The sequence below is a fragment of the Aedes aegypti genome, unplaced genomic scaffold, assembly GCF_002204515.2.
Source record: "Aedes aegypti strain LVP_AGWG unplaced genomic scaffold, AaegL5.0 Primary Assembly AGWG_AaegL5_hic_scaff_1334_PBJ_arrow, whole genome shotgun sequence".
In the NCBI taxonomy this organism is placed as follows: Eukaryota; Metazoa; Arthropoda; class Insecta; order Diptera; family Culicidae; genus Aedes; species Aedes aegypti.
In genome coordinates, this window is record NW_018734766.1 from 13,715 (window position 1) to 32,107 (window position 18,393).

The window sequence follows — 18,393 nt, forward strand, 5'->3', positions numbered from 1 at the left end:
AAGGGTGAATACCTGCTTTTTATTAAAACATTAACACGCTGTACACTCCAAAAGACATATTCATACCGTCTCATTCTAATTGCATACACAGCAAAAAATAATGTAATTTGCATCGACGTAATTCATGCCGATGTAATAAAAAGCCGATGTAACCGCTCATTTGAAGGGCAAAATAACATCTTTTTGATGTTATATTACATCGCTTCGAAATTACACTGAAACAACTTTTCCATTTTTCATCACATTGAATTTGTGTAATATTCACATCTAAAATATAGAAATATTACACAGAAACAGCTGCAACCAAGTCATTCCGACATACTTTAGTGATATTACACAAACTCAATGCTATTTCGCATGCGATACGAATACAATAATAAGTCTCGCAACACTGTCCACACTTCGTTTCGGTGGATTCAGTCGAAGTGTCATGGCGGGTTTCTGATCCTCGTGCGTCCGCGATCGCATCTTTTATCCGGTTTATTTATTAGTTTGTTCCGTTTGTTTCCTGCTTTATTTAAATAATTTGATTCAAAGGTAAGTTGGCGCTAATTAAATTCAATAATTCATTGTTTCTAACAAACCATAATTGTATATTCCAGTCCAAATCAATCTCGTGGAAGCAACTGATGCCAGCAACGATTCCTTCCGGAATTCTCTCAGGGTGCGGCGTTTCCCAAGGATTCCTCCATTAACCAATTCCCAAGTGATGATATCCTGCAAACAAGAGTTCCAGTTTGTGATTGAAAATACCCGCCACGGATGTGAAAAAGAATCCGCTCTATGGATGTTTTTGGGAGTTTTTCGAGGAATTTGTTCAGGGATTACTTTGGCCGCCGGGTTGGAGGTTTGTAAGTGATGTTAATTGTAATATTGGCAACGTAATCAACATTTCCACAAAATTTTAGGATGCCGCAATTTGTGTTCCGCAGGAAATTTATTACACCGACGGCCAGGGAGATCTAGGTTTTGTTATTTACCGGAATAGATGTTGCAGATACATTTATGGTAAGTAATGATTCGTCAAACAACGTATTGATATTATAAGGAATTTGATAATTCCGTATATTCATGATTATTTTAAAGCAAAAGTACATAATTCTTATTATGCAAGAGTTTACTCGGGATTTTTTACAGGAGTTCCTTCATAAATTAATTCAGGAGTTATATTTGGAAGGAGTTCCTTCTGAAACTTTATGAGGTTCTTTCATTAATGCCTTCAGAAGTTCCCCCCGAAAAACCACCAAGAGTGCTTTTATAAATTCCAACAGGAATTCCACCTGTGGTTCCTTCAGGAAATGAAATAAATATAACAATTCCTACAGAAATTATTTCGAGAGTTCTTTTGGGAATTTTTCCACAAGTTGCTCGAGGAATTCGACCAGAAGTTCCCCCAGGATTTCGTCCAGAAGTTTCTTCAAAAATCCCCCAGGAGTTTTCTCGGGAATTTATTTAGGAGATTTAACAAGAATTTCACCAGGTTTTCCCCCAATAATTCCATCAGGGGTTCTTGTAGGAGTTCCTATAAATATTCCTTTAGTTTTTTTTTAGAAATTCAGAGATTTAGGTGCTTAAAGAGAAATTCTTCCAGAAATTCCTTTGGGAGTTTCCAGAAATTCTAGTATCTAGTAGTACCTCCAGAAATTTCTCCAATAATTCATTTAGAAGTTCATCCAGAATTTACTTCAGTAGTTCCTTCAGAAATTCATCCAAGATTTTCTCAAGGATTTCTTTCAGCAATTCCTCCAGGTGTTCCTTCAAGCATATCTCCAAGATATCATTGACAAACGGAAGGGAATTAGGAATTCCTTCAAAAAATTTCTTCTGAAAATGCTCTAAAAAATCCTGCAAAAATTTCAATTAAACACATCCAGGAATGTCTTCAAAAATTCCTACCCAAGTTCCTCCAGTAACTTCTTCAGAAATTCGTTTAGTAATATCTTCAGGAGTACCTCCAGAAATTCGTTCCGGAGTTCGGTCAGGAATTTCTCCGTCAGAAATTCCTCCCGGAGTTCCCCCAGGAAATTAACCAAGAGTTCTTTCGTGAATTCCTACAGGAATTTCTCGAGGAATTTGAAATAAACAAAACATAACTATAAATTCCTTTAGGGGTTCCCCCAGAAATTTATCCGGAAGTACCACCAGAAATTACTTTATGAGTTCTTTCGACAATTCCTTTAGGAAAGCTTTTAGGAGTTCCCCAGTAATTCCTCCAGAAGATTATCCAGGAATTCTTCTAGGTGTTTCTTCAGGAATCCCACTTGATTCCTGCATGAACTCCTCCAGGGGTTCCCTCAGGCATTACACAAGGAGTTCTATCATAAATCGCTGCAGGAATTCCACCAGTAACTCATTCACAAATACAATAATTCATAACAAAAATACTCTAGAAATTCCTCCAGGAGTTTCTTCAGAAATTCATCCAGGATTCTTTTAGAAGTTCCTTAAGGAATTCCCCCGAAGTTTGGTTGGCAATTCCTCCAGGTGTTCCTTGAGGAAATCTTTAAGAAGTGCCTCCAAGAATTCTCCGGGAGTTTCCTAAGTAATTTCTTAAGGTTTTCCCAGGAATTACACCATGAATTTCCAGGAAGGGAATTTCTATAGAAATGCCTATAGGACTTTCCAGAAATTCCTGTCGTTATTTTTTACATTTTAGAGTTCCTCCAGTAATTTCTTTTTAGGTTCCTTCCTTCGTCCTAGAGTTTCACCAGGAGTTTTCTCAGGAATTTCTCCAAGATTTCTTTCGAAATTTCCTTCAGGAGTTACATCAGAAGATGCGGTAAGAATTCAACCAGGAGTTACCTCGCGAAATCCACCAAGAATTTTTGTTATGAATGGGATTCTTCAGGAGTTTCTTTAGGAGTAACGAAATTCCACCAGAAATGCCTCCAGGAGATCCTCTTGAATTTCTACCGGAGTTTCTTCCGATATTCTTCTAGAAGTTCCTTTCCTTCCTCTAGCAATTCAACCAAGAATTACTTCAGGAGTTCCCCGGAGATTCCACCAAATGACATACAGGAATTTAGGATTTCCTACAGAAACTTATTTAGAAATTCTTTAGGGAGTTGCTCGAGGAATTCTACCAGGAGTTCCCCCAGGAGTTTTTTTTTTCACAGGAATTCCACCAAGAGTTTCCCCAAAAATTCCACCAGGGGTTCCTTCTGGGATTCCTCCATAATTTCCTTAAGAAATATCTGCAGGAGTTTCTTTAGATATTTCTGCAGGAATTGTGCAAAGTATTCCTCCAGGAGTTTCTTCAGTAATTCTACCAGGACTTTTCCAGGACTGCCTTCAGGAATGTGTTCCGGAGTTCCTTAATTAATTTCTTGAAGAGTTTCTTAATGAAATCCTAAGGAATTTGTCTAGGAATTCCTGCAGGACTTCTTCCAAAAATTTAACCTTTAGAAGATGATTTATGAATTTAACCAGGAATTCCTTTAGGTGTTACTTCCGGAATTACTTCAGGAGTTCCCCTGTAATTTCTAAGGGAGTTGCTTCCGAAATCCTTCAGTAGTTCCTTTCTTTCACTAGGAATCCAATCATGAATTACTTCAGGATTCCCCGGAAACTCCACTAAATAGAGTACAGAAATTAGACTTCAAAAATTTGGGCATTGCTCTAGGAACTCCTTTAGGAATTCTTTAGGACATGGCAATATTCTTTAAAGAGTTGCTCGGGGAATTCTACTAGAAGTTTCTCCGGAATTCCTCACGTTTTTTTTTCGGGCATTCCATCAAAAGTTTCCCCAAGAATTGCATCAGGGGTTCCTTCTGCTGTTGCACCATAATTTCTTTAAAAATGTTTGCAGGAGTTTCTTCAGATATTTTCGCAGATTGTTCTCAAAGAATTCCTCCACGAGTTTCTTTAGTAATTCCCCCAGTATTTCTGCAGGAGTTCCTTAAAGAATGCGTCCCGGAGTTCCTTCTGGAATTCTTCCAGGAATTTGTCTAGGAATTCTTCGAGAACTTCTACTAAAAATTTACCGAGTAGAGTTTATAAGATATTTTAAGAATTTAACCACCAGTTTAACCACCTGTGGAATCTCACCAAGAGGTTTTTTCATGGAATTCTACAGGAGTTCCCCTAGGAATGGATCTCTTCAGATTTTTTTCTAGAAATACTGCCTGGATTTTATCAAACAATTCCACCAAGATTTCTTTCACGAATTTCCTTCTAGAATGCAGGAGTTCTCCAGGAACTCCTAAAAAAATAACTCTAGAAATTCCTGCAGGACTTCCCCCAGAAATTTATCCAGGAATACCTCATGAAATTCCATAAGAAGTTGCTTTGGGAATTCCTTTCGGAATTCATCTAGGAGTTCCCCAAAAATTCGTCCAGAAGTTTATCCAGTAATTCCACTAGGGGTTCATTTGGGAATTCCCCCAAGAGTTTATTCAAGAATTGCTCCAGGGATTCCACCAGGATTTCCTTCGGAAGTTCCACTAGAAGTTCTTCTATAAATTCCTCCAGAGGTTTTTCCAAAGTTTTTCTAGGTATTCCACCAGGAGTTCCCCCTGAAGTATCTCTAGGAGTTCTGCCAGGAATTCCATCAGTATTTCTCTGAAAAATTTGCTACAGAAATTAAACTAGGAGTTCTCCCATGCTACAGGAATTCCACCATACAGAAATACCTTCAAGAATTCCTCCAAGGGTACCTCACCAGAATTTATTTCTATAATTTCTCCAGGAGTTTCTATAGGTATTCCTTCCAGAGTTCCTCCAAGAAGAATTTCTCCGGAAAATACCATTGAAATTCTTTTAGCAGTTTCCAGAAAATCATCCAGGAGTTATTCCAGAAGTTCCTCCATAAGTTCCTATGGCTGGGGGCTTATATCACACCTGTTTTTTTATCGATGAGCAGTGGCGTAGCTAGGGTTTTTGGGGCCCGGTGCGGAGTTCCATTTAGAGATTCTCAAAATTAGGGTGAACGCCATCTAAATGAAAGGAGTTTATGTGAAATCTATTGTTGGGATAAACTATGACTAAGGGCCGATTTCTTCACCTCCGCTTAGGCGTTAAACCAAGTTTAATCATATGGGTAAACGTGGTTTACGGCCTAATCAGAGGTGAAGAAATCGGCCCTAAATAGTTTTTCTAGAATTATGACTAAAGTGATGGAACTTATGTAGATATGTTGTTGTAGTCGTTTAATGGCAAAAATGTCAATTAATGAGCCTACAGTCCTTGTTTTCTTAATTATTGTTCGTATTCACATTAGTTTACTGAAAATTATCGAGAGGAGATCCAGTGAATTGCCATTGAAGTAGAAAGTTATTATTATAATTATTCATATACAACTTCAATTGAGTATTCTTGGGAAATTTGAACATTTCCCAAATTTTGTGTTTTTGAGTGGGTATTGATTTAAAAATTCTTGATGATCCCTCAAAAATCAATAAATTAACCCAAAGTTTGCTTAAAATAAATTACAAAATGAACTCCAAAGATTTCTTCAGGAGTTAATTTTGTGATTTTCACGAACTTTTTAAGGATTGCGTTCTGAATACCTTCAGAAATTCAACGTAGAATTTTTCTAAGGATAACCATAGAAGTTACCATCAAAGATTCTTTCAGAAAATTTTCAAGGAAATCATAAGAACTTCCGAAATGTATCCAATGATTTTCTCAAAACTGCTTGGTTTTTCAACATCTACCAAGATTCCCGGTAACAACATCTTCAAGACTTCAAGTAGTATTAGTATTTTCTCATTTTTTTTCTAGAATTTCTTTCTAAATTATCGTTAAGATTTCAACAAGAGAATTAATTCAGGAATTACTCCTTCAGTAATTATTCTAAAAGTTCTTAGACAAATTTTCCAAAGATGTCTTCAAAGAATTTCCTGTTATTTTCCAGAAAGATCTCCAAAAATGGATTTTTTTTTAAATAATTGGTGAAGTTTTTAAAGAAATTATTGATGAAGTTTTCAAATTTTTGGAGCAATTCCTAGAATAAAAGTGGATGAATCCTTAGAGAATACATATAAAAAACTGGCGAAAAAATGATGTGATGAAATGTGATGGTCTAGGGGAGTTTTCATGGAGTGGAGTAGGAAGCCTCGTGAAAATCGACGGAATAATGACGCCAGATTCCTACATCAACATCTTGCGGGAAAATCTGGAGTTTTCGCTGATCCAGACGGGCCTTGAAGAGAAATTCATATTTCTCTAGAACAACGACCCGAAGCATACTGGCAAGAAGACCAAGTCTTTCTTCCGGTCTTGTCGGATTAAACCGCTGGAATGGCCTCCACAAGGCCCAGACCTCAACCCCATCGAGAATTTGTGGGCGATTCTCGATGCCAGGGTTGACAAAACTGGTGTTACCAACAAAAATAATTATTTTGAAGCCTCGGAGCGCGCCTGGGAAGAACTAGATCCACAACACCTACAAAACCTGGTGAAATGCATGCCGAAGAACCTCCAGCAAGTCCCTAAGGCCAAAGGAGAACACATTAACTATTAAATTGCTTTTTATTTTTCTTAAATCATATTTTCTGGGGCCAAGAAGGAAGTGGGCACTTTTTTGTCACTATTTTTTTTTTCAATACAAATTCTTTTTTCTTTTTCTTTGAGTAAAATTCTTTTTTATCAAAATTTCGTAAGTGCAACTTTAAACAAATATCAAAAATAAAATATCAACAAAGATTTAAGTGTGTTAACTTTAATTAGAACCAAATCAATGAGAGAAATTCGAAAACAGGTAAGGTGGGCACTTTATTTTGCCTATCAGTGTAGATCACCACTAAAAAAAGGTTTCCAGGTACAAATTTCACAGAATTCTTGACTGAATTCTCACAATTTATACAAGATCTTCTTATGAATGTGTGAAAAGGTTAAGTAATTTAAAAAAGTATTAAAAAATGCAGAAAGAAATCTTGAGGAAAGTTCGCGAATTAGACCTCTACAAAATTTTTGAAAATTTACGGACTAAACATGGAAAAATATCAAGAGTTGCTCCTAAAACGAATAAAAAAAACTAGAGTATTATATGGAAACCCTATTCAAATTAAATTCTTTATCTTGAGTAGAAAAAAAATCTATGGATTAATTCTAAAAGCCCGACAGTATTGAAAAAAATCCTGAAATCAGTTAAATTATGGAAACATCAAAAAGGCATTATTAGGGAAATTTCCAGGAGGAAATCCTGAAAGATTTTTTGGAGAATCATCTAGGGCAAGAATACCAGAAGAACTCTTGCGAGAATTGAAAAAAATAAGAAAGAACTTATGGAGAAATTCAATACAAATTCCTGGATGAATTCATATAAAATTTAAAATCAAACTTTTGAATAAAATTGTGTTTAAAAAAAATAGCACTCTAAATATCTATTCTTTTTTAATACCAAAAGCAATTTCGATGAACATCTGAAAGCAGGAAGGAATCCAGAGAAATTCAAAAAAATAATAGCTTGATGTCTGCAAGCAATTTCACTTCGAGCTCCAGCTCTAGGTTGTGCGGGAATGAGGGATTATAACAACTAAGAAAACCCTGAGAAATTCCTGGAGAAACCCTCAAAGAACTTGATTATTTTTCTGAGAAGCTTCTGAGAAAATTGAAGTGTAACATTTTGAGCACTGCTTAGAAAAAAACCCAGAAGGCTCTTCGTGAGAAATTCTAAGGATGAAGCTTCTGGAATAATTCTAGATAGCATGACTTAAGAATTCCCAGTTGGGCTACTTACAGAATTTCAAATTCAGAAAGAAACTGGAGCAGTAACTAAAAGGTAAACCAATTTATAAATTTTAGAGGAATTTTATAATAAAATTTTGACGTATTTTCAGAAAGAATAACTACAGAAATTTAATAAAAATATTCGAAGAAGTTATATGTAGGAATTCGTGAGGCATTATCATAAGAAACTCCTCGAAGAACTTTAGAATTTTCACCATGAAGGAATTGATAAGAAGCTACTGATGGAACTTCTAAAAGGATTTCTGAAGGAATTGCAGGAAGAACTCAAAAGCAACTTTTGGAGAAAAAAGAGATTCAAAGATGACAGGAAAAAACCTTAAAGTATTTGTTGCGATACGTGATATGTCTAGTGATGCGACTTGTAATTACGATTTAAAACATAGGTAACTTTATTAAATAAAAGAGAACAATGACATAAAACGTGTATGTACGTGAGCCGCCGATCGCAATTGTAATTTTGATGATGGTGGCCAACAATGGAACGACGAATGCCGAAACTTCCCTTGACATCTGTCACAAGCTGACGGCTGTCAGCGTAAGAGCCTTGGTGGTTGTTTCGGTTGCGTCCGTTATTGGGATAGGGTTGTCATCCCAACAGTATTTTTAAGATGCTCTTGGAAAAAATCGGAAGAATCTCGCGATAAAAATAGAGTTCTTACGTAAGGTAGTTCGTGGAGAAATTCATTAGGATATCTAGAACAAATTTAGAAAGGAAATTCTCAAGTAATTACAGGAAAAAATAGAAGAGGAGGTATCAAATTTCGCTGATTTGAAGGGATATATATATTTGTAATTCAACATAACCTCAGTATCCAGTATCCGTATTTTGTAATATCCGCGGTTGTCCATACTCCACGTGGTCATTTTTTATGATTTCAGCCAACACCCACCCCCTAACGTCTTTTGTATTATTTAGGAAAGCTAGAACATCATTGCGAAAATTTCTGATATTTTCCGAATTACCAAGGCTGTGGATTTCTAAAACGAGGGATGTGTATTTGTAATATCTATAATTTTTCCTATAGTTTTTGCATCCTTAAAGAACATTGTGGAGTTTTAGACTGACCTTGGTGGTATTCACGACCTAGTTGTGCAGGAATCCTCCGATGAATTAAGGAGGAAGTTCCTTAAGGAATTCCTTCGGAGTTAGTTTGGCAATTCCTCCAGGTGTTCCTTAAGGAACCCTTTAATGAGTGCCTCCAAGAATTCTCCGGGAGTTTCCTAAGAAATTCCTTAAGGTTTTCTCCCAGGAATTACACCACGAATTTCCAGGAGGGGGATTTCTATAGAAATGCCTATAGGACTTTTAAGAAATTCCTGCCCAAGTTCCTGCCGTTATATTTTACATTTTGGAGTTCCTCCAGTAATTTATTCTTAAGTTCTTTCCTTCGTCCTAGAGTTCCTCCAGGAGTTTTCTTAGGAATTACTCCAAGATTGCTTTCGAAAATTCCTTCAGGAGTTACATCAGATGCTGTAAGAATTCAACCAGGAGTTACCTCGCGAAATCCACCACGAATTTTTCTTATGAATCCCACCAAATTTTTTTTTAGGAGTAACGAAATTCCACCAGAAATTCCTCCAGGAGATCCCCAAGAATTTCTACAGGAGTCCCTTCCGAAATTCTTCTAGAAGTTCCATCGAGAATTCATTTCCTTCTTCTAGCAATTCAACCAAGAATTACTTCAGAAGTTCCTCGGAGATTCCACCAAATGACATGCAGGAATTTAGGATTTCCTACAGAAACTCATTTAGACATTCTTTAGGGAGTTGCTCGAGGAGTTCCCCTAGGAGTTTTTTTTTTCACAGGAATTCCACCAAGAGTTTGCCCAAAAATTCCACCAGGGGTTCCTTCTGGGGTTCCTCCATAATTTCCTTAAGAAATATCTGCAGGAGTTTCTTTAGATATTTCTGCAGGAGTTGTGCAAAGTATTCCTCCAGGAGTTTCTTCAGTAATTCCCCCAGGACTGCCTTCAGGAATGCGTCCCGGAGTTCCTCAAATTATTAAGGAGTTTCTTAATGAAAACCTAAGGAATTTGTCTAGTAATTCCTGCAGAACTACTTCCAAAAATTTAACCAGGATTTCCTTTATAAGATGCTTTAAGAATTTAACCAGCAATTTCTCCAGGTGTTTCTTCCGGAATTGCTTCAGGAGTTCCCCTGTAATTTCTACGGGAGTTCCACCCGAAATTCTTCCAGAAGTTTTTTCAGGCATTCCTTCATTTCACTAGGAATGCAATCATGGATTACTTCAGGAGTTCATCGGAAATTCCACCAAATGGGGTATAGAAATTTGACTTCAGAAATTTAGGAATTGCTCTAGGAACTCCATTATGAACTCTTTAAGGAGTTGCTCGGGGAATTCTACTAGCAGTTTCTGCCGGAACTCCTCACGGTTTTTTTTTATTGGGCATATGCCATGTAATGTATGGATATTCCCCAAGAATTGCATCAGGGGTTCCTTCTGGAATTCCAGGAGTTTCTTCAGATATTTTCGCAGATTTTTTTAAAGAATTCCTCCTTCCTGCAGGAGTTCCTTCAGGAATGCTTCCAGGAATATGTCTAGGAATTCTTCCAAAACTTCTTCCAAAAATTTACCGAAGAGAGTTTAGAAGATGTTTTAAAAATTTACCACGAGTTCCCTGTGGAATCCCACCAAGAGATTTTTTTCATGGAATTCTACAGGAGTTCCCCTTGGAATGGATCTCTTCAGAAATATTTCTAGAAATACTGCCTGGATTTTATCAAGCAATTCCACCAAAATTTCTTTCACGAATTTTATCAAGAGTTCCTTCTGGAAAGGCTGTGGATTTCTAAAAGGAAGGATTTGTGTTTGTAATATCTACAATTTTTCTTATAGTTTTTGTATCCTTAAAGAACATCGTGGATTTCTAGGCTGATCTTGGTTGTATTCACGACCTAGTTTATCTGAAAAGTTGTGCAGGAATCCTCCGATGAATTAAAAAAAAAACTTCTCCAAGAAATGGAATGCGAACAGATTTCATAATAGCTCAATGAAAAAGCATACTTCTAAATGATAATTTGTAATTGGTTCTTACGGTATTAAACCAGAAAAAATTAAAATTCTGGTGAAATTATTCTTTTGTTCAATTATTCAAATGTCAAAATAGTGTTTCTAGTACAACTGTTCATACAAAAAAAAAACCTAAAATATTCTTGATTTTTTTTCTCTCTTAATCGATATTCTGTAACTCAATCTTTCCAATAACTCGATAGTACAAATCTAACATACTTTGATCCCTCTGTATTTCGACCAGGGCTGTTAAGTATCATGACCGACTTGCGACACTAACGAAACGAGTCTTCTCACTGTCACTGGATGAAGCTATACCCAAGTAACCACTAGCCCGCTAATTCGCCTTTTTGGCCTTATAGGGCTATTATAAGGTTAATATAGGGTATGTCAGCTGTATTATAGCACTACATTGGCACGCAGGGCGAATTAAAGTGCTGTTTGGTTACTTGGGTATTTCATGTGCTCACTTCGTCACGTCGCAATAACGGAACACTCACGAAAGCAATTTTAATGTTGTTTTGTGATTAAAATTTCTATCTAATTTTGGAAAATTTCAGGAAGTAAATGTATTTGATAAGTTAAGTGGATATCCATCCATGATTCCAGCGATATGAATAACAATCATACCAGATAATTAACTCACAATAAACAAGTTTACGATTCCGTCACAAGTCGTAACGACGGAAAAACGGAAGTGAATTTGAAAAAATCCCTGTCATTGTTTCACCGTCCGATGACAGTGAGGGAAGTGTCTATGTAAAAGTTGTACGACACTCTCTATTTACATTGACGTTTTCCAGCCCTGATTTCGACACCTCTCTAACTATATTCCTTAATTCGATAGTATTTGTTTCAGTTTCATATAAACTCTGAGAAGTTTCAAATCTCATCGAATCGGTAATAAATTTCACAAATTTGAACATTATGGTTAAGATCTTGGTTATGATTATGTTAAAATGGAGGTTGATAACATATTTCAAGGCGACAAAACTTAAAATTTTACAATTTCAGTAAAAAAAGGTCACGTAGGTAAATGTGTTTAAATTTTACTATTTTTGTGGTCAAATAACTTTTATGAATACGTTTTGTTGGAATAATGTAAGGTACAAAAATTGAAAAAAGTATGTGTTATGTATCTCGATACCACCCTAAATCAATGGTCTCTTTAATATCTAGTTAGGAAAATTTTACTATATTGTGCAAATAGCCTAATAGAATCATATGAACTTGAAGAGGAATCTGTAGTGGAATTTCTGGTGGAATTCTCGGAGCGCTTCTCTAGTGAAAACAAACTTAAAAACCTCATAAGGACCTTGTTTGAAATTTCAACAGTATAACCAGAAGAGAAATTCATTAATATTAATAATTTCTAGATAAGGAAACTGTTTTTTGAAATTTTTAAAATTTTAGGGTAACTTATGGCAGGAGAATTTTTTGAAGTGAATTTGTTGAAATCGTTGCATTTAGGAATTCGGAATTAGGAATGAATCGTGATTTTTATATATTTGAATGATAGAAGGATTTGAGATCTATCGAATGATACGTTAAAATCATATATTTCATGATTTTATCACCATGTTTTAGCAGTTTTCCCTTAAATGCACCACTAATGGTACACTTGCCCTACCCAAAAAAAAAAAAAAACAAGAAAAAATTAAGATCTTGAAAATCAACATTGCTGTAAAATATTTGAAAAGAACTTCCGTTTCACATAACAATACTTACTCGAACATTTACTTTAGACACCTGTCGATCTGTCTATGAAAAAATACTAAAATCCTAGATATGTTAATAATAATTCAGTATTTTCTTTTCTTTATTTTTTAGATCGGCACGAAAAACATGAACGGGCTCTGTGAATCATTGTACTGTTTGCTGTGGATATCAAAACATCCTGGACTCATCCTGGAGTGCCTTCAGGCTTGTTTTTTTATCTAAAAAGTGTTCACTGCGGCACCCCGGATTCATCATTTGGAGCTTCCCAGCCATTATGCTCCATCATTTGAATATTTGTTTAATGCAATAAAAATGTTATAAATGGTGCAATTAAAATAATTGATGATTTAAATGACTCTGTATTGATATTTTTTGTTTGAAACATATTTTATCTATCTCCCATAAAATTCTCTTCAATGGTTGATTAAATTGCTTTTATCAATTCCAAAATTACTGTACTCAATAACTCAATCTGCATGGGTAAAACTCGATTTTAAATCATAAATGTGATTTAAGATCGAAAAAGGATAAAAAAGCAGTTTAATCAACCATTGAGCAAAACTTGTGATCACTTTTTTTTTTGAATCGCTCAGATTACATAGCTCTCATACTACATCGCATCGATTACATCGTATTGTGTACGTAGAAATTATTACATCGGACAAATTACATCGGTCGCATTTATTACACCAATCGCTCGCGAGTACGTCGGGCTGTGTAATATAACACGACCGAGGGAACGACTTGGTTGCAGCGGTTTCGATGTAATATTCAACAACTTTTTTTGCTGTGTACCTCACTGGGCTCGTTTCAATTCATTAATGCTGTATGAAACGGAGCAAGACATTGCTGGTGGCACAAAACAAGACATCTTATTTTTCACCATCCGTCCAAATCCTTCACCGTGCATACATTGGGTTTGAGCTCTTCTGAGAGTAAAGGTATTGCTGCAGTAGCGCGCTTTCATACAAAGGGCGGACAAAACCTCATATGTGATCCAAATTAATTGAATATCATAAAGAATTAGTTTTCTCTAATACGCTATATCATCCCGTCGGAAATGATTATCGGATTGAAAATAAGATTATTTAGTAAAACTTATCCAGATTTTTGTTATCCAATCAGATAAGAAGGCTAACATAAAATTCCCGCGTTTAGTATCATACAGGCGTATCTGCAGTGATCGATTTCTCTTCGTCGATTTTCTCTTTGGACTAGTATACGAATTTCAATCGATTTTGGTAATGTTTTTCGATGGAACATAACGAAGGACAATGAATCGAAAAAAGCAGTCCAAAAAAGGTCGCTCAAGCGAGTAATTAGCTAAAGAGAAAATCGATGAAGAGAAATCGATCATTGTAGTTACGCCCTCATGATACTGAATGCGAGAATTTGATTGTGATTGTGCAAAAATTTGTACAAAATGAATAAAAAAGTAATCCAAAAATTCAAAATCATAACTGATCAATCTCAAATTTGGGTTCATCGTTACTCAATGGTAAAGTCTATAAAAAAAAGTTAACAATGATTTCGAGAACATAAGTTTTGTCCGACCATGCGCCACTGTGCACTGCGTCTGAGTGCTGGTGCCGGGAGCACTTTTGCTGACGATGATTCTGATATGATTTTGACACGGCCGACGACGAGTAGAACTGACGCATAATTATTATTTCGTGAAACCTTTATTTGTTTTGGCATATTTTCGCCTCGGCAGCGCGGCTCTAGTGATGTCTCGCGTGCGCCCGAAAAAAGAGGGTGCTGTCGAAAATTACGTATCACACGATCGAAGGGGAGGTTATTCACTTCGCATCAGCGCAGTTGCGATGTTTTCATTTCGGAGGATTTTACCTGAACGTGAGGTGAAGTGGTTCAAAATGCACTCACTTTACATTCAAATTATTATTTTTTATTTACAGTACTTACTGGGTCGGAAATTCTGAAAATCATTCCACTTATCACTCCCTCTGAATCCTGTTAAACAATGTTCAAGGGGGTTTTAATGGTAGGAGAGGGGGGTGTGGGATGTTAAGAGATTTGGGATACAATTTAAATAGTTGATTATGAAATATTCGAAGGCTTTTAAGCTTAAAGGCCCAAACGCAATGATTGTGGAACGGCAAAGGAAGTGGAACCGGATCGGCCAGAATTGATTACATCACCTCGAATGAACTGTCAATGAATGATAATGAACCTTCACTGAGTCGACAAGCATGTTATAGTTCTCTCTGAAAAACCCTCTAAATATCCCCGAATTGTTGGTGTCAAAAAAGGACTTTCAGGAACGATTGGGGATGGGGGATTTTTCAGAGGGATCATACCTGATTGCAGTAGGTGCGTAAGCAACATGAGCTCTTCACGATATTTTATTTTACTGAAGTCCTGCCCAAATGTTTTGGTGGGTTCTACCTCTGTTTTTCAGGAAAAGTATTGTGATACGCTGCAAGATTCTTGTAAAACTTTGATATATCACTGTAAAACGTAATTGAGCTTAAGATAGCATTTTTCGCCATTTCCCCCTATCTGAAACTGAAGCTAAGCTGTATGCCTTCCGGAAAGCTCGTGCCGAGGATATGAACAGTTCGTCTCAACTCGTGCTCAATTTCCATACATCCGCATTTCACCGCGGGCAACGAAGAAGTACTCGTGCGCTATGGCTCACAAGTTGCTATAAAGTCTTCTTGTTCTGAATGAATCAACCGAGTCGTCGAGTGTGTTTTCATTTGCAGAAACTCGAGTTTTACTCGTCCTACGTCCTACCAACCGTCATGAGCCTGTCTGTCTGTCGCTTTTCCTGCAGCACATGACTGCACATGAAGGGTGGCCCATTTTTATATGAGAAAAATGAAACGGTTTGCTTCCTACAAACTTTAAACTCATTTGACGGATTCCGCTCAAATTTCCACAGTAGCTTCTGGGGTTGCAAATAAACAAATTTAACGGGTGTCACTTAAGATTTTGTAGGTCAATCATTATGGACCACCCTATTGTATATGATTCAGACTTTTGAGATGGTGTACATCCACAACTTGTACGACCAGCATCACTCCCCTGCTGTACCCGTTCCCATTTTATGCCGTTGCCGTGAAAATCATATTGCTGTACGGAATTTTGCCATCAGGGAAGCGTGTACACATGAAACGATGCTTTCTAGTCGTAAATTTCTAGAAGAAATAGCTGAGCGACCCGGGCAACCAATCCGTACTTTGCTCGCTGCCAAAGAGCAACCTCTATCTATGAGCGTGTGTGGCTTTTATGTGTAAAAATTATGTTCTTTTCGTTGGCGGCAAATGTCAAGCTGACAACTGAATGGGGCCAGTTCCACACCGGTTACGGGGAATGGCAAACGGATGCATTTAACAAAATTGATCTCGTTTCGCTGTCCGACGAATGCCACACCACCTGTTGGGCACCTTTGACACATTTCAACCGCGCAACGACAAAGTTTTTACAAATTTGACACGAGCTTGTTCAGCTTAACGTAGACGTTATCCCATTAGTTGCAACGTCCAGAGAGGAAATCTAGTTTCATTTTGATTTTATTCACACAAGTCTTGCTGGGGATAAAATAATATATATTTTCATGTATGATTAAGGTGATTATAGAACGAAGCCACACCTCAAATTTTCAAGAGCACTAGACTTGAGAACCAAACAGCACCCCGCGTTAAAAATCAATCCCGTTGGTCACTACCAGCAGGCAAGTAAGTTGATTGGTTTTTAACTCGAAATGTTGTCAGATACTCTCATCTTGTGCACTTGAAAATTCAAAGTTTGGCTTCGTTTTATAATCACCTTAAGTCGCCACCGGAGTAGACTGACAGGCTTAGTAATGTAACAACATAGACAATTAGTATGACGAAGTTAAAACTTTTGACGATTATTTACTATCCTCATAACCAGATGCGCACGCATCGTTTTGCTTTAAGTTAGTCATTTGGCACTAGAGCCATCGGCTGGTTTTGTTGAGCTTGAACTTGATAAGATGAGGCTTGATTGGCGGCCCGTGGTTGCTACTCCAGTATTGCCAAGTCAGCTGCACTTACACAAGAAACCAACCAGAAAACTCTGCTTTGGACTAAAGCCTTCATTGCACTACGCGCGCCATGCACGAACGTTTGTTCATAAAAAAAAAAATCGTTCGATATTCGCGCGAACTGTTCGAGGTTCTCATTGTTCTGCTGTTGCTGTTACCAAAGCTTTTTTTTATCACAAATGATTTTCCTCAACTAATTCTTATTTACTTTCAATTATAGATATAAATTTAAAATTCTCCAATAAATTCCTTCCGAGACCCTTGCAAACATCAATGCAAGAATGTAAAGAATTATCTGCAGGAATGACCCAATAAAAATCTCGAGGAAATCGTTTGGAAATGTCGTCAGAAACTCAAGAATTTCATGATTTTGAGAATTTTGTCAAGAATATGTGTTCATTGAATCTTTTATCGATTCCTTCCGAAACCCATTAGATTCCTCCAGGAAACACTTTTGTTCTATAGCAAATTTTCTAAACTGGTTCCAATAGGGCCCCAGAAATATTTCCATCAACTCGTTCAAGAATTTCACCAGAGGTTTCTCCTAGGATTTATCTAAGGATTGTTCCTGAATTTTTTGTAAAGACACAGGGATTGCCATAGCGATTTTGCAAGGAGTTTCTGCCGAAATGCCTCCAGCGATTTCATCATAGATCATCAAACAAAATGTCCATCAAACCAAAGGATTCCTTCAGTGATTCTTCCAAAGATTCTTCAAGCGATTTATTTTTATATTCATCCAAAAAATATTCCAGGGACACCAAAGAATTCCACTAGGAAAATCTCTATAGGGAAAAAGCAATAATTTTCGACATAAAATGGGCCATTGTGGATTTTCATACAAAGTAGACCAAAATCGTATGAATGGGTCGAAAATTAGTAGAGGGTCGAAAATTTGTGCTTTCACCCTAGGAATTTCTGCAGAGATTTTTCCAAGGGTTACACTACGACAATTTTAAAAAGAGGATTACTTCAGAAAATTTTCCAGTGATTTTTTAAGAAATTCCTCAAGTAGTCCTTTCGATATTTTTCTAGGAATAATTTCTGAGATTTTTATCGCAGAATTCTTCCGGAGATTCCAACAAACATTCATCTGATCAGTCTACAAGAAATAACTTCATAAGTTCTTATACAGATTCCTCAAGAGTTTCTCCCAGGAAATTCACTACTTGAAACAGAAATTCACTTTAAGAATTAGAGTTCCTCGAGAGATTCCTTCAGGAATTCTCCCAGGTAATTCACTACATGAATTATTTTTATGATTTTCCTATGTGATACTAAACTTATTCCCTTTGAAATTTTATCAGAGATTCGTTCTGGGTCTCCAAAAAAAATCCTCCGGGAATTCCTCTAAGAATTCTTCTATAAATTTCTACAGAGATTCACCCTAGTATTCTTCCAGGTATTTCATCAAATATAATAAGAAGTCCTCCAGGTTTTCACCCCGATTTTGTTTAAGAGATTCATCCTGAAACTCCTTTCCTAAAAAGGTTTTTTGATAAATCCATGAATAAGTTCCTGGAGGGATTCCTGGAGCAATCCCTGGAGGAACCTCTCGAAAAAATCTAGAGTAACCTCTAGAGGAATCATTAGTGAAATTTCTAGAAAAAACCTGGAGAAATTCTTGCATGAGCCTATGGAGTGAAGCCTGAGAAAATCTCTGGAGAAATTCCTAAAGAAATTCCTGGAGCATAAAACATGCTTTTCAGCTACGCAGTCTTTATTTTTTAAACGTTTTTTATGATAAAGACTGCGTATACGAAAAGCATATTTTATTAAAATATACAGTCGATTCTCTACCAGCTCATCCCTGGAACGTTTTCTAGAGGAAACTATTAGAAATTTTCTGGAGCCTTGGAGGAATTCATGAAAAAAAGAACTGGAGAATTCTCTGTCGGAATCCCTGTAGAAATTTTCC

General features: G+C 36.6%; 1 long non-coding RNA gene across 2 annotated transcripts; it reads left to right on the forward strand.

The window, feature by feature from the left end:
- The first annotated feature begins 379 nt into the window (after positions 1-379).
- Positions 380-12,794, forward strand: LOC5574415. Of its 2 annotated transcripts, none has more exons than XR_002502868.1 (4): positions 380-537; positions 603-851; positions 909-1,008; positions 12,554-12,794. It is a non-coding gene; the product is annotated as an uncharacterized LOC5574415 (long non-coding RNA). The 2 variants fall into 2 exon arrangements; XR_002502869.1 differs by having other exon boundaries at positions 603-847.
- The last annotated feature ends 5,599 nt before the right edge of the window (positions 12,795-18,393 follow it).